This window comes from Vicugna pacos, chromosome 9 (genome assembly GCF_048564905.1).
Source record: "Vicugna pacos chromosome 9, VicPac4, whole genome shotgun sequence".
Taxonomy (NCBI): Eukaryota; Metazoa; Chordata; class Mammalia; order Artiodactyla; family Camelidae; genus Vicugna; species Vicugna pacos.
Window position 1 is genome coordinate 50,030,361 of NC_132995.1, and position 25,419 is coordinate 50,055,779.

Genomic DNA, 25,419 nt, shown 5'->3' on the forward strand with positions numbered 1-25,419 from the left:
CCTGTTCCTTTAGGATCTGACTCTACATTCCAGGATCCATTGTGGAAATCACCCATCAGGTTCACAGATCCGGGAATGCATGTGGATCTGACCTAGTACAAAACAGGGCCTCAGCTGCAAAACCTGAGAGCTGTGTTAATAATGGTGGTGATGTCTTATCTCCTCCTTGCTGGATTTATTCATTCATTAACCCGCCCAAGTAACAATCTCGTGTACAGATAACGCTTATCAAGTGATCACTGTGTGCTCGGCAGGGAATCAAACGCTTTATGAGCATCCTATTATTGAATCCTCCCAACAACCCTATTATTATCCAAATTTTAGGGATGAAACAGTGAGGCCTGGAGAGATTGAAAAACTCAAGGCCGGACAGCTACTAAGGGATGAAGTTGAACTTGGAATCAGGGAAGTCTGATGCCAAGGGCCCACAGCCAAAAGGAAGAAGACCTACGTCCTCTCCAGCTTTTCCTTCAGGAAACATAGTTTGATCACTTTCATGTTTACTTGTCTGAGAGAAAAGGGAAACAATGTTCTTTGACTTCACAGTCAAAAAAGCTGCAGAGTGAAAACCCAACCGTGTGATATGCTGTGATGTTTTCACGGATGGAGGCCGTATTAATATTCTGTTGCTGGAATGAACCTCCCCAAACTTAGCAGCTTAAAATGACACCTACTTAGTACCCGATGGTTTCCACTGGATGGAGGCCCAGGCGGGCTTAGCAGAGTTCCCTATTTAGGGTCTACCAGGCCAAAGTCAAGGTGTCGGCCAGGTGGGGCTCTGTTCTGAGGTTTTAGGGAAGAATCTGCTTCCAAATTCATTCAGGTTGTGGGCAGAATCCAGTTCCTCTCTGTTGTGGGACTGAGGTTTAGCCTCTTTCTGGCTGTCAGTGGGACCACTCTCAGCTTCCGGAGGCCCCTCTGGGGTCCTCATCACGCGGCCTCTTCCAACGTCAAAGCCAGCAATGGCACTTCAAGACCTCCTGGTGCTTTAAATCTTTAAATCTTTCTGGCTTCCTTTCTGCTACCAGCCAGAGAAAACTCTCTGTTTTTAAAGGGCTCACCTGATGGGGTCAGACTCAACTAGATAATCTCCATATGTTAAGGTGAACTGGGACTCTAAGTTACATCAGGAAAACCTCTTCACAGCAGTACCCAGATTAGCATTCGATTAAATAATCAGGGGATGGGAATCTTGGGGAACAGCTTTAGAATTTTGCTCACTGTAGAGGTAAGAATCGGGCACTGGAGGATGGGCATCTGAGCTGTGGGTGGAGAGAAGTTGGGGAGGGGCTGTGCATTAGACAGCCCTCTCCAATGTTTGCCTATACTGCCATCATATGACAATATCAACAGGTGCATTTCTCTTCCATCTACCAAACCTCAATTTCCCCATTTGTGAAAATGGGGGTAAGATTACTCACAGCCTCCTAGGGATTTGAGAGAATTAAATGGAGGTAACGCTTGTAAAAGGTTTTACAAGTACCTGCATGTAATAGATGTTCAATAAACATTGGCTATGATCTGTCCTGATAGTATCTGTGATTAATTATGTAATTAGAGGTAGCATTGTTCATACTAATAAAAAGGTAAGACTAAATAAATGGGTGGTTTTAAGAGAAGGTGATACTTAAATTGCCTTTCTGAGGGCAATTTAGAAAGTACCTTGGGCATTTGCTTTCAGTCTCAACAGCCCAGCTGCACGTTTGCTCCATCTTTTACTCGGGCAACACATTCCTCAAGGGGGCAGTGTGTCCCACCCAGGAAGTCCCCCGAGCAGCCAATTTATAGGAATAATTGTAATTGAACAATAGCAACAGCCGATGCACTTAGGACTTGCTCTGTGCCAAGTTCTCTGCTACGCACTGCACATACATTGACTTGTTCTTCGCTACAACTTTGTGAAACAGTTACTAATACGATCTCCTTTTACAGATGAGGAAACTGAGGCTGGATGAGATCTCACAGCAGGGGAGAGCAGGCGTGCCCACGCACCCAAGCTGCCTGGCCCGGCTTCAAATAGTTCTCTCCCCATTTTTTCTCCCCTGCTCTGGTTTATTACCCACTTTTCCTGAACGTGCTCAGAGTGCTCATTTTTGGCACACAGCCCGCCCACTGCCTGGATGGCCAGCCCCCATTTTTCCATATTCTTTTCCATCTGCCTTGCTCTTAGGTGGCATTCATCTTCTCAAATTTTAATGTGCATACAAATGGCCTGGAGACCAGCTTAAAAAGAACATTCTAAGTTAGGGCTCTGTGGGAGGCGTGGGGCTGAGACTTCATATTTCTAACAAGTTCCCAGGGATGCCGATCCATGGACCACATTCTGAGCATCAAGACTCAGGGGGACCATGAGTTCCATGAGGTCAGAGACTGTGCCTGTCATTTCTGCAGCCTTGGAGCCCGGTAGTCTGCTGCTGAGCCTTGCAGGCACTCCCCAAATAAGCAGACAGCCAATGGATGAATGAACGAATAAAGTTATACCTTCCCTCCAGCGGCACCTTCACTGCGGTCAGTTTTAAATGACTGACTCAGTCTTTGAAGTCAGAGAGGCCTTGACTGAAATCACCTTTCCACTTAAGACTTGTGAGGCCTTAGATCAGTTAACAGCCCTGAGTCTCATTTTTCTCTTCTACACAACAGGCGAAAATATCACAGCACATTGTCCATAATTGGCTTTAAACAAATGACAGAAAATGAGATCCTTCAATTCCCATGCATGCCTGAGTTCAGCAGTATCACCACTGAGATACAGAAGCCACGGGAGTGTCGCCAACTGTTGGCAAGTTGGCCCAACAAATGGGGAGGTTCTTGTTACCTCATCAGTCCATTTTGAGTTGATCCATTCACCATTCACAGAGTGAGACCTGGTGCCAGCGATGGCAGAAAGAATGAGCCAGGGAAGGATCTGGGCAAGAATTGGAGTTGAAGGCTCTGGGTATCATCTGGGAGATGGGGGTTCAGCTAAGGTCACAGTGACCTCAGAGGGCATCAAGGTAAAAAACCGAGGCCAAGAATACCAATTTCAATGATGGGCTCCACTGACTGAATGAGTCTCCCCTTCTACCTGCCACTTTTCTCCACTTTTCTCCACTTTTCTTCTCAACTTCAAAACCTACCTGGAATTCATTCTGAGAAGCTGAGCTTTGCTCAAGCACAGACAAGCTAAGAAAGACCCGAGTAACCACACCATTGGATCTCTAAGCCCAGTGCAAAATCTTCAGTATATCCCCCTTTTTCATGTATCCCTTTAAACTCTACTGAAATATTTGTTAGGTATCTTAATTTCTCTTATTTCCAGAACTCCATTGAAAGCTTTTTTCTTTGGAGTTTTTTTTTATTATTATTATTCCCTGGATTTCCCAAAGAACAGGAGAAAACAGAAAAAAGAAAGAAAGAAATTTCCTTTCGCAGACAAGTCTAAAGTTTCCACCAACACAGATGGTCTGACTTAAGGAAAGTTTTTATAGCCGTCTCCTTTAAAAAAAAAAATGTATTTAAGTTTTCTCTATATGGAGCAAAAATGAAAGAGGAAAATAGCTCAAAATGTAGACTGAGATATCAAGTGAAAGGCAAGTTAAGCATAGAAAAATATTGAAATAATCATGGTTCACCTGGATTTAGGGGAGAGAGCCCCAGCGCTGGGGAATGTCAGTGAGAACCAGCTGGGAGTCCCTCAAGGTGACTCACAAGAGTGAGCACCCAATTAAAAACCGTCACCAACCATCTTCCCCACACCAGCCCCCCCCACCCCCCCGGTCATAAACATGACGTTCTGGTGGCTTTGGTTTGGGCTTGACTGAAGTGCCCCCACCTCTGACTGCCTTTGCCTCCATCTCTGGCAACCAGCAGACCTCTCCTCATCCCCACTGCATTTATTCGGGCCTTTTCATGATTTTGAACCAGTGGTTATTCAGTCATAATTGAGGCAGGAATCAGATCCTTGCCTTATAATCAGAGCTGGCCACTCATCCTGGGGCTCAGCATGTTGATTCAGTGCCACAGGGGAAATATATCATTCTGGGGTTGGGTTTAGAGATTTGCCTTCCCTGATTTCTTTCTCCTTCCATCTCAGGCCATTACCTCAAACTCTGCAGGGCTCTGACATAAAGCAGACCTCTGTTTGAACCCAGCATCTACCAGTATCAGACTGGAGAAACTTGGGCAAGTTTCCTGTGTTCTGGGTGTCATCATTTGTGTCAAAAAAAAGAAAAAGAAAAAGAAGGGGAGGTTTGCAATAACCACCTCATACAGCTGTTGTAAGAAATAAATGAAACTATGTCCTTGTATCTATGTAGAAAAGGGCAAAACTTCTTCTCTGAATACAAGCATGTCGTCACTTGTTTGTTTGGTTTTTGTTTTTGTTTCAGTTATTTTGGGCAAGAATAAGATACAGACCAAATGCGGTGGGCTCCATTTATTTGTGGAACAAACCATTTTGGCCACATAGACACATTCAAATGGAAATGCTTGGATATCAGAAAATAAGCTCACTGTTTGCATTTCAGAAATGATGGTCATGCATCATTAAAAAATCCACAAATGATAAATACTGGAGAGGGTGTGGAGAAAAGGGAACCCTCCTACACTGTTGGTGGGAATGTAGTTTGGTGCAGCCATTACGGAAAACAGTTTGGAGATTCCTTAAAAAACTGAAAATAGACTTACCCTATGATCCAGCAATCCCACTCCTGGGCATATATGTAGAGGGAACTCTTAATTTGAAAAGACACATACACCCCAATGTTCACAGCAGCACTATTTACAATAGCCAAGACATGGAAATAACCTAAATGTCCATCAACAGATGACTGGATAAAGAATTTTTGGTATATATATATATATAAGTTTTGGTACATGTATGTTTATGTATGTATATGTACACACACATACACACAGTGGAATACTACTCAGCCATAAAAAATAACAAGATAATGTCATTTGCAGCAATATGGATGGACCTAGAGATTGTCATTCTAAGTTAAGCCACAAAAAGAAAGAAAAATACTGTATGATATTGTTTATATGTGGAATCTAAAAAAAGGGCACAAATGAACTTACTTACAAAACAAAGACAGACTCATAGACATAGAAAACAAATTTACAGGTACCAGGGTGGAAAAGGGAAGAGGACGGATTGGGAGTTTGGGGTTTGCAGATACTAACTACTATATATAAAATAGATAAATAACAAGGCCCTACTGTATAGAACAGGGAACTATCTTTAATGCCTTGTAATAGCCTATTATGAAAAAGAATATGAAAAGAAATATATATATGTGATGCATAAGAATCTGAAAAGGAATATATATATATATATATATATATAAACTAACTTTATAACAACTATGCTGTACACCAGAAATTAACACAACATTGTAAATTGACTGTACTTTTGTTAAAAAAAAAAAAAAAGAAATGGTGGCCATGGTCAGGGCTGAATCATTGTGGATATGGGCAAGTAAAACCCTGCTCTAAGCCCCTGGGCACATGGCTGCCCCTTCACTCCCGTGTTCCAACATGTGTGGCTTTGTCCATTGCTTTAGATCACCTTGCTTGCTTCCTGCCTCAGGATCTTTGCACACGGCATTTCTTTTTGCTTAGGATCCTCTTCCTTCAGTCAACAGTGTCACTCAAAGTTGTCAGACACGTTGGCGACCAAGACTGTGACCTCATGGGGCTTATGTTTTATGGGTGTGTGAGGGTGGGGGTCATTGTGAGCAGACTGAAGCAAATAATTGAACAAAAGGATCATTTTGCCACAAATAAGGACTATGAACATAATTAAACGTGGTCATGGTGGGACAAGGGACTGGATACCAAGGTCAATGGAACGCTCTTTGTGGAGAGTATTTTGAGGAGGACATATTTGGAAATGAGGAGATATTTTGAACTGAGATCTAAATGGTGCAGGTCATGTGAATATTTTGGGGAGGATCATTTCAGATGGAATAAACAGCAAGAGCAAAAGCCACACATGATAACTTGCACCCAAGATGGCTTCCAACGATGCTTCCCTTCCCGTACATTGATACCTTCCTGCCACCAAGAAGTGTAATCTACTTCTCCCTTGTTCTTGAATTTGGGCTGGCTTTGGCAACTCTCTTGGCCGTTAGAACGGGGAAGAAGTGACATTCTGGAATTGCTGAGGCTGGGTCACAAAAAGCCTTGCAGGTTCTCCCTGGACGCCTTGGATCACTCTTACAGGATGCTTCCCCTCAGGTCTCATTGGCCATGCTGTGAGAAGCCCCAAGCTTCACGGAGAGGCCACATGCGGATGCTCCATTCAGTGAGCCTCCACGAGATCCTAACCCAGAGCCAGCCTCAACTGGCACTTGTGTGAGGGAGCCATTGTGGATGTCTCATCCAGTCCAGTCCCAGTCCACAGTGGACTGAGACCAGCCAATCACAGAACTGAGAGAGGCTAAAGGCCACTAAGTTTTGGGGTGATTTGTTATACAGTAGGGGATCACACCCTAGGACTCTTCTCTGTTTACCTCTACCTCATTCACCCTTGTTAATTCCTTCTTATTTTTCAAATCAAATATCACACCCACAGAGGGACCTTCCTGACAACCCTCACCCCAGACGCTCAGCCACACTCCCAATATGTTCTCATAGAAACTTGCAGTTTTCCATCATCGCACTTACAATAAGCTAGAATTTGCATGTCTTTTTATGACTATTTATAATTGTCTCCCTCACTAGAATTTAGATTCATGAGGATAATATTCTGTGGGTTTCGTTCACCATAACATTCTCAGCACTTAGTACAGAGCCTGGCACACAGTAGGTACTCAAAAAACAGTGGTTGAATAAAGTAATAAAGGAATAATACAATGGCTGGGTTTGCTTCAGCGTAGAGATCTGGTTGTTAAAGGTAGCAGACTTGGATAACAGACATCATCCCCACACCCTGATTCAAATCTAATGGCCATATATGACCAGAGCTTTAGTCAAAGAAAGCTTACAAGTTAACATATCCAGGGTCCAGGACATGGGGGACCCAGAGGAACTGGTTCAAGGGTGGTTCTGTGATGTCCCAGAGTATGAGGAGCCCTTAACTGGACATAGACCCTAGTGGAATAGAAGCGGATCCTTGGGTCCTTCTGGTTCTTCAGTTACTCCCAGAACAGTTGGCAACTTGAGACCCCTTGAAATATTCCCAGCATCTCACAACAAAGCTATCAACAGCACACATACATACATGCCTCTGTAGGAAACATGGCCCGTGAAATTCCTCCTGGCTTATTCTCCTCCCGGTTTAGAAGCCTCTCTGTTTCTCTCCTTGCTGCCTTTAATAATAAAAATATTTTTCACTTCTTGCTACCAGGCATTATGAGCTTACCGTTTACCAGTGTGAGGCCAAGTGCTTTACACTCTATATCTCATCTAGTCCCCTCAGAAGGAGGTACAGAGTATCTCTCAATTACAGATGACTAATTAAGGCACAGAGAAATTAAGAAATTTACCCAAAGCCACAGGTTAACCAGAAGCAGAGCCAGGGCTTATAAACAAAACAAACAACAAAGAGTCAAGCAAACAGAATAAAAAAGACCTGAACTAGTTAACACAGCCCTGAGCTGGGCACACCATCGGTGAGAACTCGTGGTGATGGACCCATGGAGTTTTAACGCTACGAATCCTCCAGCACTGGGGTCAGGCTCCCCCTCCCCTCCAGTGCCCACCCAAGTCCAGAAATACGTCTGGACGGGCATCTCGTGCACAGAGAAGGAGCTCAGCCAGCAGCCAAGTGCAGGCTGGCCGAGCAGGTCCCCGCAAGGAGCTCCCAGGACCCAGGAGACAGGAGAGGAGCTGAGATCACGGTCAAGCGGACAGCTGGGGAAGGAGCTTGGAGGTCAGGAGAATCCTCCCCCACCACCGCCCCAAACACCGCCAAAGTGAAACATCAGGTGCAACAGAGCTTTATTCTGGGTGGGCCAGTTTTGAAACTCAAACACTGATAAACACGTCTGGGAATTTGAAAGACTGACTCAGAAATCCCCAGCCCTTGGCGGTACCATTACGTGAAGGCCAGGGATCCCACAAGTGAGCTTGCTCTAATCTTCTCTGCGCTTCCCCGCCGCGGCCCCCTGCGCCTCCCCGCCCTGTGTGACAGCTGCCTGATCAAGTGTGAATCACAAAGCCGCATCCAGTGCAGCAGGGCCGTCCTCCTGCTGGCTTCTGGGAACATAAACAATCAGGATGTAAATAGGACTTACTAAACGCTCAAGCCAAGTGCTTAAAGGAAATCTATATTTTTTGTGTAAACAGTCTTCTGTTTACCGACGTGGTACAGTTGTTCTGTTCAGCTCTGGAAGATCTGAAACCAGCTTGTCATGGAAGCAAAACGTATGACCCACAGCCAGGAGATTGCAAAGCGAAGAGAATGCAAAAACCTCGCTTTTAAATGTCCCTTCCCTCTTCTGCAGTGTGAGAAGGCATTGGTTGGATGGTGATAACGTTGTTAGGTGATGAGACATAACATTATCCTTCCTTAGCGCTGAGAAAACTCTTTGGAGGGCAAAAAGGGTTGGGGTGTGTGTGTGTGTGTATAAATAAAGAGAGAGAGACAGAGAGAGAAAGAGAGACAGAAAGAGAGAGAGAGGATGAAGGTGTCAGAATTTAAACTCAAACATTGCCCAAACCATGGAAAAATCTCCCACCATCCTCTGTCTCCTTTTGTCTCAAGGCTGAACACTGATCCTAGGTGGTAATCTACACGGTAAGAAGATGTCAGACAACTTGAACATTCCTCATTGTTGCCAACCACAAATATTTGGGGTTTGTGTTATCTAGGTTATAAAGAGAACCTGCCAGGGAAAAATTCAGACACACAAATCTTTGTGTAAACGACCTTAAGCATCTTAAGCTGACAAAAGCCAGAGCAAAGTCTGAAATTCTGTCCTCAATGCACCCATAATTGAGGCTCTGGCTCTTCGTATATTGTAACAGGATTCCAGCAGGGCGTGGGTTTTCCACGTATGCCATTCTATGTTTGGGCCAGAAAAGGCTTGCTTCGTTCTGTGGCCTCCCTGGTCTGACGCAGGCACTTTTTCAAAGCTCCTAAATATCTGGGAACAGGAAGGGTGATGGCATAAGATGGTTTTTAAGGCTTCTGGGCGATGATGGAGGAGAAGTGAGGACAGTCTCAAGCTTACCCACTCCATCACCACTGTCGTTCTGGTCTGTCCAGGGTTCACCCTCCTCCTTCTGCTAAGACCTTAGGCCAGTCACACTTACACTCAGAAATTACACCCAGTCAAAAAGCAACGGCAGCTAAACTATTTCCAACATCTTTGGGCTAAAGAGTCTGGTTGTGAATCCGCGGCCACTGCCCTTTCCAAGTCTTAGTGTTCCAGCTCTTCCCTATAATCTGTGAGCTACCCAATGTCTTTCAACACATCTCATGTTTTATTCTTCAAATCATCGGAGCTGGCGTCTGTTGATGACAATCAAAGAACCCCCCGATAAATCCTCCTCTCCTTCCAGACATCGTGCTAGTAGCTGGGAGTCAATGGTGAACAAAACTTCTTGGATTTTTTGGCACAAAAAGTTCAGCATTCATTTGATAACGTTTTGTTTGGAGTCTCTGCTATGCGTGTGTGACTGGCATCAACCAGTGAACGGGCTGATACAACCTCTCTCCTGATAGAAAAGATACCACACAAATAATTACCATGTAACATGGAAGCGTCATGAGAGGAAAAGCTCAGAGTGTAACCAGAATGCATCTAAAGAGGACCAACAATTCCCCTTGAGACCTGGAAAGACCCTGCCCTCGATGGGCTTGGATGGTCTGAGGGACACAGTTAGTTAATAGCTGTCTCACTGACGCCAGTGAAATTAATGATAAGCTAGCAATGCCTACAGGAAGATGAGGAATGGGGTAACCGAAGCTGATCGCCCCTGCCTACCACCTGGGAAAGCCAAGCGGCGGTAGAAGAGCTGAACTCTGTTCTGAGATTACCCAGCTGAGCCAGGCTGTCTGACCCACGAGCTGGGGTACACGAGAGTCTTCACCTCTGTAGCACAAGTGTGTTTAGTTAGGTTTTTTTTTTTTAGGTTTTTATTTTTTTGGCAATTATTTATTGGATTAAAATATATACAACAAAGCTGACCATTTAAATGATTTCTAAGTATACAATTCAGTGGCATCAAGTGCATTCCCAGTGTTGTGCAACTGACAGCACTATCCATCCCCAGAACTCGTCAGCATCCCACACAGAAGCTCTGCATCCACGAAACAGTAACTCCCCATCCACCCCCTTCCCCCAGCCCTTTCTGTCCCTATGAATTTACCTCATACAAGGGCATCAGACCACAATTGCCCTTTGGTGTCTGGCTTATTTCATTCAGGAGAGCGCTTTCAAGGTCCATCTATGTGGCGGCATGTATCAGAATGCCATTACTTTTTAAGGCTGAATAATATTCCACTGTACGGATAAAGCAAATTTTGCTTATTTGTTCCTCTCTTGATGGACATTTGTGTTGTTTCCACCTTTTTGTGAGTGTGAATGATGCTACTGGTGTAAAAGCAACTCTGAGTTTTCTCTTTCAATTCTTTTGAGTCTACACCGAGGAGTGGAATTGCTGAGTTATATGGTAACTCTGCTTAACTTTTGGAGAAATCTTTCCCACCAGCCTTCAACAGACCAGAGGAATGAGCCCACCTGACACTGAACCCACACCCAGGTCTCTGTGGGCTGCTGGACTCTAACTATAGAAGACACATTAAGCAATTAACAACAACAAAAGAATTAATAACTTTTATAAGACATCTAGAAAGTGCCAATCAGGTACTGATTTTTTCTCATATCTCTATTTTAAATTCTTACAATAACCATGCAAAGCAAGCGTTTTTAATTTTATATCCTTTCCTCATTATTTTTAGCAGGCAAAGCAGAGTTTGAGAGTTTAGGAAACTCTCCAAGGTCACCAGCCAATAATACCTGTTTGGCTTCGACCCCTTGCTCATTCTACTACGTCACAGCTCCTCGCAGTTAATCAGAATGCACACGAAGCAAACCATCCCAAGCAGGGAAATCACCCAGCTAGCTCCATCAGAACTCCATACTGGCCTCCTAGGTGAGCTTCCACACTTCAAGGCAAAGCATGGGTCAGTTCCCAGAAGGCTCTGCTTCCTGGTCCTGGGTTATCCCTGTCTGGTAGTGAGAAATCAAGGAAGGAAGGGAGGGTGGGAGGGGAGGGGAGGAAGGAAGGAGGGAGGGAGAGGAAGGAAGAGAGAAAGAAAGAAGAAAGGCAGAACATAGGGAGGCCATCTGGTCAGCAGCGAGCCTGTAACCTCCAGGCAGTCGTGTACTCTGGGCTGGCTGGCCTTTTGCATGAGGCTGTTCCTCCTGAGGTTACATCCTTTCTCACTGTGGCCTCAAGGAACCCAAGAAACACACTCATTGCCTCTTTGGTTATTTTATAAACAGTGCTTGGAAACCGCGAGTCATTATCACTCTCCTGGCTGGCCAGTCAGACTTTCCATGCCTTGTGTGTGATACCCTCAATCTTCCCAAATCCAGCAGCATCATTCCCCTAAACCAAGAGGGCTGTTTACTTTGGCCACCATAAGGGTAGAGTTAAGTATCTGCCTGTCCTCTCTCAGTGCCCCACAGGCTTCAGGGCTGCAACCCAAACATTCACCTCATCATCCATTCCTTTATTCACATATTCATACACTTAGCCCTAGATCCTCCCAAATTGTATCCAGGCATGGATGTAGGTATGGGTCCATACATCCATATATTCACCCATCTGTTCATCTAGTAATCCTTCATTCACTCATTCATTTACTGATGCAGGCATCCACCTATGTACTCCCTTTTAATCATTCATCTACTTGTCAGTTCCTCAGTTTATCTACTCACTGGCCCCGATCCAGGAAATGATACCAATCCAGTAAATGATCCATGTATCCAAGCACAGGTGTGTCCATCCCTTCAGCGCTCACTCAGAAACCCACCATTTCTTCACTCAGTCATCCAATCACTTACTTATTCAACCACCTAACCACCTATTCACTAAATATATGGTCATCTGTTATGAGCCAGGCACTGCTGATGCTGGAAGAACATCAATACGGTTGGTAGAACAATACAGTTCCCATTCCCCTATCCACCCACCAATCCTCCATTGATTGGCATTTATTCATTTATCCAACCTATAGAATTCCACCCCTTGGGCCGTGAATTGGTTACTGGATGGATCCCAGGGAGGTTTGAAAAGAGAAATAGAGATGAACCCTGATTCAATTCCACCCACAGAGTGCAACCAAAATGATAGTTGGGAAGGACTTGGCTAGGAGACAGAAACTAGGCAAGAGACAAGAGTCCAGAACCAGAGATTCGTTCTGGTACTAAAGTTAGTCATGCAGATAATGATAAACAGTTCTGAGCCTTCTTGTGGGTCAGAAGGAAGCTTTAAAAAGTGCTCAGACAATTAAGACACTTTCGTTTACTCATCCATCTGTCCACCTATCCACAAATCCATGTATTTACCCATCCATCCATCTATATTCTTATTGTTCAACAATTACAGTAGGAGTCCTTAACCAGGATTTCATGAATAGGCACAATCATATAAATGCAATTCATCCTTGCATTCCTAGGGTCTTCCATTGCTACCGACACATAGCAAGTGCAAATTACATATTTGCTAAATAAATGAATGCATGCTCTCAGTTATGACTAGATAAACCCAAACAAGAAAGGCGGCACCTTGATCAGATAATTTGACTGGCCCTGGAGCTGCTATGAATAAGTTTGCTTTTCCTACGATTGCTTAATGGTAGTGTGCAGGATTCATCCCATCTACATGTGAGAAATGAATATGCCCAGACGAGGCCATGACTAGTTTAGGCAGGTTTACAAGACTTGGCTTTAGCTGTTTGACTCAATGAATCCATCTCCCTCATATTCGAACACACCACCAGGAAGGGCTCAGGCCAGATCCACGTACTGGCTGCTAATCAGACAGATAACAGAATTCAGTGGATCCAATGACTTTTGTTTAACATCACATCATGAGGTTTCCACAGAAACCCTTAACCAAACTAATTCCGTTTGAGGTAACTCCATTTGTATAGACAGAACTCTGACTTATTCAGATGAGGAGGATCACTCTGTGAGTTTGACTATGTTGTCAAGCCACCTGGACAACACAGATTGAAGCCTTGTCTTTGATTTGTAAAAAATAAAATAAGTAAGTACCACCAGTAGCTTAGAGGACATGGGGATACAGCTAGGGAGATGCAGATTTTCATCAGGCATCACTTACCAGATCTGTGGTCCTGGGCAAGGTACACGGAATGTCTCGAATCCTCCATTTTCCCACCTGTAAAATGCACAAAACATCCTTTACTTCACACAGCTGGATTCTAGTCCATAACCTACAGGCAGAGTCTAGCTCAATGCCAGATACAAAGTTAGCCCCCAGTAAGCAGTAGCTCCTAATTTCCTGATTCTCTGAATAGCTGCTCTATCTGCCTAGATCCCTTTCTTTGGTTTTTGGTTTTTTTGTGTGTTTGTTTTAATGACTGTTTGGAACTCTGAGCTCTGCAAAGGGCCTCGACATTCATCGCCTCGTTTATACATCACCATCATTGTCATTATCATCAAAATTATAACTATTCCCATTCTACACACGAGAACACTGAGGCCCGAGTTGAATAAGGAACTTACCCACTTCCTATCAGAGTCAGACCTGAACCCATTGTCTTCAGGCTCTGAGCCCAGTTCTCTTTGTATTAACAGGATGAATAGGAGGGAAGAGGCAAAGGGTCACCAAAGCCTCTGAGACCCTCCAGAGTGGACTTGCTTAAGGAACAAGCATGTGGCTCATGGACAAGCCCTAAACAGATGTTGTGCCGTCGTGGCTCTGGCCTTCTCCCGTGTGCAAGCAGCCCCATTCAGCCCTCCTGTCACCTCCTGATTGGCCTCTAGCATATAAGGTGATACTATAGCCTGAAAAGCTGTCCTTTTTGGCTGGATTCCCACAAGGAGTCAGTGTTTTATTTCACTATTTTCCTGGGTGTGCTTTTATTTTCTTATTTATTTATGTGAACCACTAAATTATCTAATTAGTGACATAGCTCGTTGACACATGGGCCACTATGAATATTTACTGCACACTTGTTCACGCATTTATCTAAATAGGTGGCATGCCAGAGCCATGTAATAAGGAATAATGATTCCTTAGAAGAGTTACAGGAAATTATAGAAGGAGGGGAAAAGTTTTGCACAGTGGGTTGCAGCTTCCAACCACATCTATCAATTCTTCCTGAGGTAGAGCAATGGCATAGTAATGACAAAAAATTTATAGTAATGAATAAATCAATACTCTGCTCAGCAGCAGTTTCAGATGCTCCTTTTATAGGTCTTCCCGGGTCTATTCTCTGTCCCTTAGTGCGGGAGCTGAGAGAGTGCCGTGAATGCCAACAGCTACAAGGAGAAAGGGACCGGCCCAGACTCCTGAGATTACCGTGATCCATCACCATCCCCTCACACGGAGACCCATTTATATCTCTGAGCTCCCCTAAAAATCGGAGCAGCTCGCAGTGATGACTACACAGCCGCCAAGTGCCGGTTCTGAGAATGGAACTGTCGCTTTGTGTGGAGCAAAACGGAAATGTAAGAAGAATAAACAAGCTAACAAATAATTAATTAAATGGGGATGAGCGGGATGGAGCCGGAGGAAGGAAGTGCCAGCAGAAAAGGAGGAGAGAGAAGTGTAGAAAGAGAGTTTGGGCCGAAAAGGGGCTTAATTCATTTGGCAAATATTTACTGAGTGCCTACTATGGACCAAGCATAGTTCTAGGCAGGGTAGCAAAGTTTTTCCTGAAATGGACCGATAGGAAATATTTCAGGCTTTGTGGGACAAATGGGCTCCATGGCCACTAAGCAACTCTGTAGCACAAAGGCAGCCGGACACAACACATAAATGAATGAGCATGGCCATGTTCTAATAAAACTTTATGTACAACCCAGGTGACGGGCCAGGGCACAGCTGGCCCACCCAGGGTATAGCATCACATTTCTCAAGATGGGCTGTGTGCCAGTGGACTGTGGGACGATTTGGTCGGTACACAGACATGGGGTAAATAACTTAAGAGTCACACAAGGAGATTTAATTCCAATTTAAGTCTCATAATCCTCTGATTACACCAAGGAGAGCGTCTCTGTAGGATGCTAGCCTTTACCATCTCTCTAACATTTTGCTAATCTCTTTTCCAACAAAAAGAGAGACTCCCAAGGCTCTCAGACTTGGCAAGCAACAGTTTCCAGAGAGATTCTTCAGCACTGTTTGTTTTCCATAGACTTTCTACTCGCTGCAAACAATATTTGTTTCTGCTTACCATTTAGAAAGGCAGAAACCGGGTTTGTTCACCTGCACACTGTTGATGTTTGGGCTGGATAATTTCTGTTGGGGGTGGGGAAGCTGTCTGTGCACTGTAGGATGTTTAGCTGCATCCTTGCTCTGTACCGACCCAATGCCAGTAGCACAAATCATGCCTCTGCCACTTAATCTTTAGTGACATTGACCAACTCTCTATGACCCTGCTTCATTTTCCTTATCTGTAAAATGGGGGTGATAAAGACAGTAGCTCCACCCTCAAAGCATTGCTGTGAGGATTAAATCAATTACTTCACACAAAGCCATCTGAGAGAGCTCGCCTGGGGAAACCATTCAATAAATATTAGCCAGGGCCGTTTGTCCTAGTAACAAAGTGTTTCTACTTTAAATAGACGTGTTTGTTTAGTTACTCATTCAGGTGAGCCAATTAAAAAATATACTTTTAAATAAACAATAGTTCAGCTAGTATAAACACATGCCAAAATTTATGATGTTATGTGAGTTGAAATTGTGAAACTGATATATTTAAAGAGTAGGTTTTGGACGTGTTCTATCTAAGCTCTATCCCTCATTAGACACGTGACCTTGGACAGGTCATTAAGCTTCTGTGACCTCCAGCTTTCTCACTGAGGGGAAAATGACCCCTCCTTGGAGAGTCTTGACTAGCAAAATCAAGATAATATTCCCAGAAGTTGCTCAGCACCAAGTAGGTAGTCAATAAATGTTACGTCTCCCCTCCCTTTGTCTTTGTTGCTAGTAACTCTTAGTGGTTGCATCAACCGTCTATTGTTGTGTAGCAATCCCAAAACTTAGTGGCATAAAACAATAGTCACTCATTAGCTCACAACTCCATGCGTTGGCAATTTCGGCTGAGCTCAGCAGGGTGGTTCTTCTACTGGTCTTGATTAGAGTCACGTACATGGCGGCCATCAGTCAGCCAGTGACTTAAGAGGGCTGGATGGTCCAAGATGGCCTCATTCACAAGTTGGGCCATTAGTGCCAGCTGTCTGCAGGGACTCTCACTGCCTCTAGCGCTCACCCTCCTGAAGGCCAGCCTGGACCTTAGCGTGGAGGCAGCCCTGTTCCAGAAAAGCAGGGAGACCCCAACTCAGAAGCCACACCATGTTGCTTCCACCACACTTTGTTAGTCAAAACAAGCTGCGAGGTCAGCTCAGATCAAAGCATGGGGAAATGAACTCCACTTCCAGGTGGAAGGAGGAACAAAGTCACATTGCAAAGGAGCGTGCACACAGGGAGTGTAACTCACAGGGACCATTTCTACCAGTTACCACATTGTGTACCTAGAGCTTAGCCCACAACACCCTCCTCCTTTATTTCTCCAAAAAGACTCATAGACTGCATGCCATTCCCATGACTCATGTGCACCCATGGAGGGTGTCCACATGTGCATGAAACCTTGCAGATTACACGAGGATTACAAAATACCACAAAAATTCACAATCACCACAACACTTAATGGCACATCAGTTCAAGGCCACTCACTGCAGTGTGCACCATTGCTAACAGAGGCCGTGGAACCCACAGCACATCCTGCTAAATCCATCTCTCCTCTCACATTCAAGAGAAAATGGTCTGTGTGAGTCATACACTGTAAGAATATTACAATGATTAGCCTTATTTGTTTTCCTAAGGAAAAAGTCACTTATCTCAATGTTAACATTTCATTATTGGCAACAAATTGCAGGAGTAGACCTGAAAACTGCTAAGAAAAGGGTCAAGGAATTTGAGTAGGTTTCACTAGTCAAAATAACTTATTCAAGTTCAGAGTTCATTTCTTACCCCCTCCTTTTTTTTTCAGTAGCTACAGCCTAAAAATAACATGTCAATATTTTCTTGTTATATTTTCTTCCCCCTGGAGAGTGACCTTCTAGAGATTTTCCTCCAGCACACATCAGCTATCCTCTTCCAAAGATATATACCTCAAATCAGTATATTATCAATAACCACACCACTTTCTATATCCAGGTTTTAAACATCAGACATTTTAGCCACAAACAGATCACCTCTACTAATTTACGTACCCCAACAAACAGTGCTCACACCCTGCGTAGACTCCAATCCTAGCCCCACACTATCACGCATCTTTCTCTAGTCCGGATTCCATGGTCCATCCCTACAGTGATTCTCTTTACCTCTTAGTTCCTGCTTCCCCGTTGCTGTGGTGAACTTCAGCCCTGTTAAAGCCCATCTCTCCTCTTGCTCCATGCCTGGACCTGAGAAGCAGAATGTGTCTAGAGAAAAATTCACAACCATGCTTACTGGCCTCACTTTAGATGGATGACCACATATCACAAGTGGGGCTTAAGCAGCATCTGAAAAGCCAACCACAATTCCCCAGTCAAAACCTCCTCCCATTTATCCAGATGACTATTGACACATCTTCTCACTCCTAAGGCAGCTGACACTCACTGCCAATAGATGACCTTGACTCTTACTTTACTGAGAAAATAGAAGCAATTGGAAGAGCATTTTCTCTTTACTACCTGCTTCTTTACATATAGGCTCAGCCTTCTCTTCTCTCCTGTTGTCATGACTCAAACATCCCTACTGCTCTCTAAACATGCCCTCCTTCATCCAGCCAAGGACTTTGCTCCTAAAGTTACTCCTCCATCTCCTGCATCATCGATCGACTACATCGTTCGCATCAGTGTTAGAACACGCCAAAAGAGCTCCCACTGACAAACTTGCCTTTGACCTCACAACTCTCCCCAGTAATGCAACCCATTTGTTCATCACCCTCTCAGCATACGTCAAAGCTTTCTTCCCTACTGTCTCACTAAAACAGCTCTGGTTAAACCCCGCTGTGGATTTCACCTCCTTCAATCCAATTCCCCCACCTTAGACTGCATTGCCCTTGAATTCTTAGTGCTATTTGGAACACTTGGTCAGGCCATTCCTTCTTAAAGCTCTTTCTTATCTTAGTTTTTTGGTTACCATACTTCCCTGGTTTTCCTCCCCCATCACTGGCCAATCCAATTCTTTGGTCTTTTCCCAGTCTCTAATGTTGATTCACTCAAGGATTTTGACCTTAGTCCTCTTATTTTCCATATTTACAACTCATTCTCAAGATGACCTCATATGGTCTCTTGGCTTTAAATACAATCTCTGTGCTGATGACTTCCAAATTTACATCTAGTTCTGATGTCTTCTTGGATCTCCAGACTCATACATTCAACTGCATAGTTAAGATCTCCACTTGGATGCTTAATAAACATCTCAAATATTAGAGATGCAAAATAGAATTTGTGATCTCCTTCCTCAGACTCGCTCCTTCCCCTTTCAGTAAATGGTGCTGAATTGTACTCAGTTGCTCAATTAAAAAAACTAAAAGGTTGTCCTTGCTTTCTTTCTTTCCATCATCCTTACATGCAACCCATCAACAAATCCTGCTGGATTCACCTTTAAGATATATCAAAATGTGACTCTTCTGACTACCTATATGGCCACCATGATTTCTAAGTTAACCCTGTGAAATATCCTATCAGGTCACCCTTCTTCCAATCTTGTCCCCACAGTCAATGCTCCAAACAATGGCCAGAGTGTGCTTGGTACTGCTTATGTTCCATTGAGCCAGCCTTCATGAGGTTATGTGTTTGGCAGAGCCATGTCTGGTGGCCAAGAGGTGAGCCCCTCTTCCTCTGCATGACTGTGAACAGCTATGGGAGTCACTGTGCTCTCAACAAATATTTCTTGTCCTCTCTCTTCCAGGCATACAGTTAGATTATGTTTCCCCACCCTCTTCTAAGAGACCTATGACCATGTGACTTGGTTTGGCCAAGGAACTGTGAGCACAGGTGATGTGTGTCACTTCTCAGTGGAAGCTATAAGAGCCAGGGCACCGTTTGACATGGTCCCTCCCTATGCCGAGGGGACTGCAGAAGCCCATGCTGAGAGGAAGCCTCTTTCTCCAGGGGCCTTGTGTGACTCTGATGAGCAGAGCCTCCCTGCTGAGCCTGCTGGAGAGGCAGCATGAAAGAGACAGACAGAAAGAGAGAGGCCGAGAGCACAACTGTGACTATGTTAAGGCACTGAGCGTCATGGGACTTATTTTCCCAGCATGGCGTTGCCCACCCTGACTGCCATCACCCTCGGAGGACTCAGCATCTGTGGAAGGACTGGCAGCTCCACGAGCTTTGACATTAACCATTCAGTCACAGAGACTTCTTGACAAAACAGGGTCTGCGGCGAGGTGGGAGAAACAGGTGCGGAGACAGTCATTACGAGAAACCCCTGTAGAGACGGAGTCATCTCCGAAACCCTCCCAGAACTCTGCCTGGCTTCCACCCTCATCAGAAGCCAAGTCTTCTGCAGAATGTCTGGGTCTTGTCCTCCAGCTCCTTGTAGTGCCAGTCAAGCCAGGGACCAGGACACCCACAATCAGGCTGGCTTCAGAGCACGGAGCCCAGAGGCTGATTTGCAGACTAGAAAAGGCCCAGCTGGGCCCACCCAAGTCCCAGGGCTCTCAATGGCCCCAGAGGCTCCTGTACAGAGAGAACAGAGTTCCTGCATCTCAACCACAGAGTCAGATTTGAAGTCCAACAGACTGGAGTTCGTGTCCTGGTTCCTCCGGCTGTGTGGCTCTGGGAAATTCACGTCACTCTTCTGAGCCACAATTTCTTCAGCTATGATGATTGTAAGAGCGTTTACCTCAAATAGGGGAGGTGAGATTTGTGAGATGATAACTATCAAGAGCCCCATACTGTCCCCACAACATATTAGCAAAACTGCACGAAATTGCCATTTTGGCTCTTTTGGCAGTTTTATATGGTTTCACTTAGACTGATTTTTTTTTCCTTTTAATTTGATTTATTTTTTAATGGAGGTACTGGAGATTGAACCCAGGACCTTGTGCATGCTAAGAAAGCACTCTACCATTGAGCTACACCCTCTGGTTTAACTTATAAATGGTGGTTAATAGGAGCTGATTTCACTCCTGGAAAACGTGTGACAACTTGTGCAGTTTGTGGCCGTCACGCATTCTTCCTCAAGACTCATAAACCAAAGAGTGTTCAGATGTTTCCCCTTCAACCGGAGTCTTTAAATCGACTCGATGACGTGTAAGCAAGGGCTGTCACTGAGTTTGTGAACCACTTGGCCATAGGCGGCTGGCCTTGGCCAGTGGTCTTCTGTCAAGACCAAGCCAGCATGTGCCCGTGGCTTTGCTTCCCTCACCTCTGCCCCGTGGCATTCATTATGGCATTCAGACAGACTGAAATATGTTGGTCATACAGAACCAAAGAGCTGTCTCCAAAAGATTTGCTCTAAGATTTGCTCTAAAATAAAATAAGAGTTATTTTCTTCCCTGCCTCAGATACAGAGGAAGCATTTGGGAGAGCCATAAATGAAAGGAGATTCTAGTTTTTCTGTACTGCTTCCTAGACAAACTAGTGACATGGCCCTCACCATTATTATTTCTTCCCACTTTCAGCCACGGGTGACAGTGAAGTGAGAAAGGACTCAGCGTAGTTGCAGAAAGCACTGGTCTACTTCTTGCCCCAAGGCTTTTGCTCCTGCTGTTCCCTCCGTCTGAAATGCCTTTCTTCTCCTCTGCTTCCTTCTTTCCCACGTCTCAAGTCACACTCTATGACACAGTAAGACTTCAAGGGAGAAGGGACCTTGCCTGTCTTGTCCTTTGCTACCTTCCTAAAATGTTACCTGCATTCAGTAGGCATCGGTGGAATAAATGACTAAATCAATGAATGCATGAAAATACTTAGTCTAGATTCAAGGTCTTCAGAAAAGCTGGCCTGGCCTCACACCTTGCCGCTGGGGACCCCCTTCCATGTCCTCCTGTGGCACCTCTACATTTACCATAATTGTGCAACAATGTTCTATTAGTCAAAGCCAGAGATTGTCCTTTTCACGTTTGAGATTCCTGGAGGGACAACCCGGGGTCTGGCTTGTAAGGTGCTCCATAAATGCATCCCTGCCTCTTAAACTTTCCTCTCTCTTCTGTGGCAATTTGTGAAGAGCCCCAGCACCTTGAGCCCCGGGCTCTAAGAGGAAATGAGTCCAGCTCAGAGAACCACTGCGGGGGCAGGGACCGGGGCTTGTCACGGTCCATGCAGGCGGCTGAGAATTCTTCGCTTCTAAGCAGAATGGCAAAGGGGGAATATAGGTCTTCATACAAGTGATTTATTCTGTATCAGAAACGCATTTACCTGGCCTATTTTGCTGAACAGAAAAACCTCGGGTTCACTTAGTAAAATTCAATCCGAATGTTTCCATCCTTTATTTCCATACAGATTGGCTGCACAGGGCCTTGAGTATAAGCACCGCAGACTGGCTCGCGGGTTCTATGGGGAGAAAGAGGCAGTGTGGAAGGGAAGTCATCGCTATTTTAAGTTTCTTCGTGGTTCAGCAGGCGGCTGCTGAGTTCCAAAGGAGCAGACAAAGTAAGAAAAGTTCATTGATTAGTTTACAAATAACCACTGTGTAAGAAAAGATACTGAATGCCAGGCCAGCTCACCGATAGCTTATGTTTCGAGGCCCCTTTCATTCCCCGGCCTTGGGAGCTGGTCTCAAGAGGGGAATAAAAGAAGCAAAGCAAATGCGCTTTCTGGATAAAAAAAGAGTTTGCACCAGGTTAAAAGTAAATAAATAAACAGGACCCTTTATTTGTCGCTGATTTGGAAGCAGACCAGAGTACGCCTGCTTTTCTTCATCTCTTCGTGAAAACATCTGCTTAAATTTCTTTTCCCTCCTCTGGCCAGCACAGTAAAGCTTGAGACCCTGGACTTCAGGGCGCAGGTGTCAAGCTTTGAGATGGTCCCCTCCAGTCACCAGCCATTGGGCAGTTTTTAAAAAAGGAGCAAAACTGTCAAATTCATGCTCCTTCTTGGGCTATACCTGAAGGATCCTGCCTGAGAGAGAGAAGTCACTTCAGAGCAGGGGGCTTTGGACCTAGAAAAAATACAGGAACACCACCAGGATTTCGACCCCTGCTCCGCCCAGATTCGTCTTTATGAAATCTTTCCAAGTGGTTGGCTCGTTGGGAGAATTCACTAAGGTAAGCTCTTGGACAATGCTTCTGTTGGCGGCTATGATGAGATCCCATTTACATGAGAATCTAGCGAGGTGTGGGGAGCAGAGAGAAGGGGGTAAGATGCAGGCCAGGCAGACCGTGAGGGACCTTCGAGGAGTGTGGTCCAGTGTCCACAGACTGGAATATCCCCAGTATGGACAGAGGAGCATGTGTTGGGTTCTACAAGGTGCACTGAGCAAACACTACTAACCCTGGGTCACAGAGACAGCGTTTCTACTCTTTCAACCCCCCTTTTAAACGTTCTGCTGATGTTACTAAGAAGTCTTACCTTGACACTGGGTGATGTTTCCTAAGCACCACTGATTTCCCTTTTTAACACTGTCACGGCTACAACATAATCTCACCCTTTGTGGACATGGCATTTATTTCCCAGATCATCTTCTTTTCCTGGACAGTGATTTTGTTCAATCATGTTAGTGGGAAATGCATTTATTTCAAAAAGTGTTTATAAGTTTTTCAAAAAGCAAACTGCCTTAGGTGCTCTTGTGCTTTGCTGGTGCGAATGGGAGTTGGTACAAGCCTTGTGAGGGGAACCTGACAATACTTAACAAAATAACATATGCCTTTAGTTTTTGACCCAGCCATTTCACTTCTAAGACTGTATCCCGGAGATATAGTTCCAACCATAAGATGTGCACAAGTTTATTCATCTCACCACTGTTTGCAGTTGCAAACACTGGAAACAACTTAAATGCCCATAGGTAGAAGACAACTGAATCAACGCTGGTACATCCGTGAATAACAGAGCACAATGTCACGGTGAAAAATAACGAGGAAGGGTTCTATTAACTGACAGGGAGTGATTTCTAGGAATTATTGCTAAGTGAAAAAAAAAAGTACAAAGAATATCTGTAACACACGACCTCTTGTGTAATGAGAAGATGTGCTTGTATCTCCTAACTTAGGCAAAAAGAAACACAGGAGGGATAAATCAGAAACGAATGAGCCTGGTCATCTTCAGGGGTGGGAAGAAAAGGATCAGAAAGAACAGATAAGGCTGCAGGGGTGGGTGCAGGGGTGGGGGACGGATGCTTCTCTGAGAACATCCTTTTGTAGAGCAGTGACAATCGGAAAGATGTTAATATCTCACACACAACAAGGATGAGGGGAAAACCCTAAAATGCAATACAAACAGTAACAAACGAGCTAATAACAGGACCATACTGAATGGAGAATGAAGAATGAGCCTGAAGAACTCAAACACAGTATTTGGATGGCATCCCTCACAATATAGACAAAAACAATTGCCTGCAAATATTCAAACCTAGGTAGTAGGTTTGTCCTTCACTGTAATATGGATTAGCAACTTTGAAACCACTGTCTGTGTTTTCTCAGGTTAATGAAATAGTAAATACATTGCGGATGATGGAATCGTGGTTTCTCATGGTCAAAGAAGGAAGAAATAAATGTGAAAAGAAGGCAGATCAGCATGAACCCTGTTCTTTGGATTGGAATTCAATGTACTGATGTGCACTCATGATTTATAAGACAGATCAATCAATCGGTCGACAAAGATAATTAGACATAGATGTGTTTGGGTTTGTATATGTACAAACACATACATCCATGTGTCATACATATATTTTGAAGTTCTGCTCACTGAGAGGGCCTAGAAGCAATGATATCCCCATAACCAAGAGCTACTTAGTTTCCAAATGTCATTATCCTCTGAAAGATATCATTATCCAGGGCTCCTTGAAGAAATGGCTGATTCCAGAGACTCCAGACCTGGGACTGGGAAAGTCTAATACGAGCCAATAGTAAGGTTTTAAAAAGTGAGCTAAGTTAGAGATCTGCACAAACCGATATGTATAGAATAAACAAGTTCATGCTGTATAACGCAGGGAACTATATCCAATATCTTATAGTAACTTACGGTGAAAAGGAATATGAAAACGAATATATGTATGCTCATGTATGACTGAAACATGATGCTGTACACCGGAAATTGACACAACATTGTAAACTGACTATACTTCAATAAAACAAATATATACAAGAATATATATATATAAAAATAGAATAAAGGACAAGAGAATAGGAAAAAAAAGTGAGCTAATTAGGTGAATAGGGCACAAATCAGGAGAGCAGCCATGGCATAAGCAAAGTTTGGGAAAGACTATGGCTGATAATAGAGACCCGGTCAAGGGCCCTTGGTCCACACGGACAGCAAGCCTGTAAGGATCCGTGTGTCAGATCCCCATCCCTAAACCCCCTCTCCAACTAGAATCAAGGAACCTAGTGCAGCTCCAGGAGTCACCTGAAAATTAGCAAAAAGCAGCAAGAGCCCCGATGTCTGGTCGGAGGGGAGAAGGCCAGGCAGTGTTTGAAGCCCTCTACTAGGCAGTAGTTACATGGGAATATTCCAGCATAAGAACAAGGCTCTCCAGCCCAGAGCCAGGCTCTAGCTTGAGGGGCTCACAGGCTAACCCCCATTCAAATTGTTCAGACAAGGCAGCCAGGATCAGGGCACGTGGAGCGGACGATTCCGATACGAGGGGGAAGACACTTCCTCCAGGAGAAAGTCACAGACGCGCTGACTTGTTCTACGTCGCTCAGCAGAGCTGTAGTGAAGTTTGCATGACAGGACACAACGTAGTGGGATGTCAGAAGGCCCTGAATTCTAACCCTAGTTCTGTTGCTTACTGAATTTTCCCTCCTTCCTGAACCTCTTTTTATTCATCTGTAAAATGGTGATTTAAAAACAAAATCCTGCTTCATGGGGTTGCTTTGAAGATTTAAGGTCCTTACTTAGTAAATATTTATGGAGTGCTTTATACCATTCTGAGGAGTATGCTGTCACCAAGACCAGTCCTTACCTCCATGAGGCTTATATTCTAGGGCTGTGTTCAAAGGCTCGATGTGAGAAAGACCAGGAAAGCTATGTGGCTGGATCCCAGGGAGGAAATGGGACAGCTGGGGATGAGAGAGGAGGCAGGCAGGGTCTCCAGGCTTGAGGGCCGGGGTGGGGAGCTTGGATTTTACTTAAGAGC

The 25,419-nt window shown here is 44.5% G+C and overlaps 1 long non-coding RNA gene across 6 annotated transcripts in view; it reads right to left on the reverse strand.

Annotated features, from left to right (window-relative positions):
* Positions 1-25,419, reverse strand: part of LOC116281945 (uncharacterized) — a 522,270-nt gene that overhangs the window by 124,457 nt on the left and 372,394 nt on the right. For 5 of the 6 annotated variants that reach the window (XR_012076303.1, XR_012076301.1, XR_012076302.1 and 2 more), the window contains one exon: positions 13,285-13,341. This is a non-coding gene — a long non-coding RNA (uncharacterized lncRNA). Of the gene's footprint in view, positions 1-9,555; positions 9,646-13,284; positions 13,342-25,419 lie in introns of those variants that run through there. The other variant, XR_012076306.1, reaches the window with a different exon arrangement.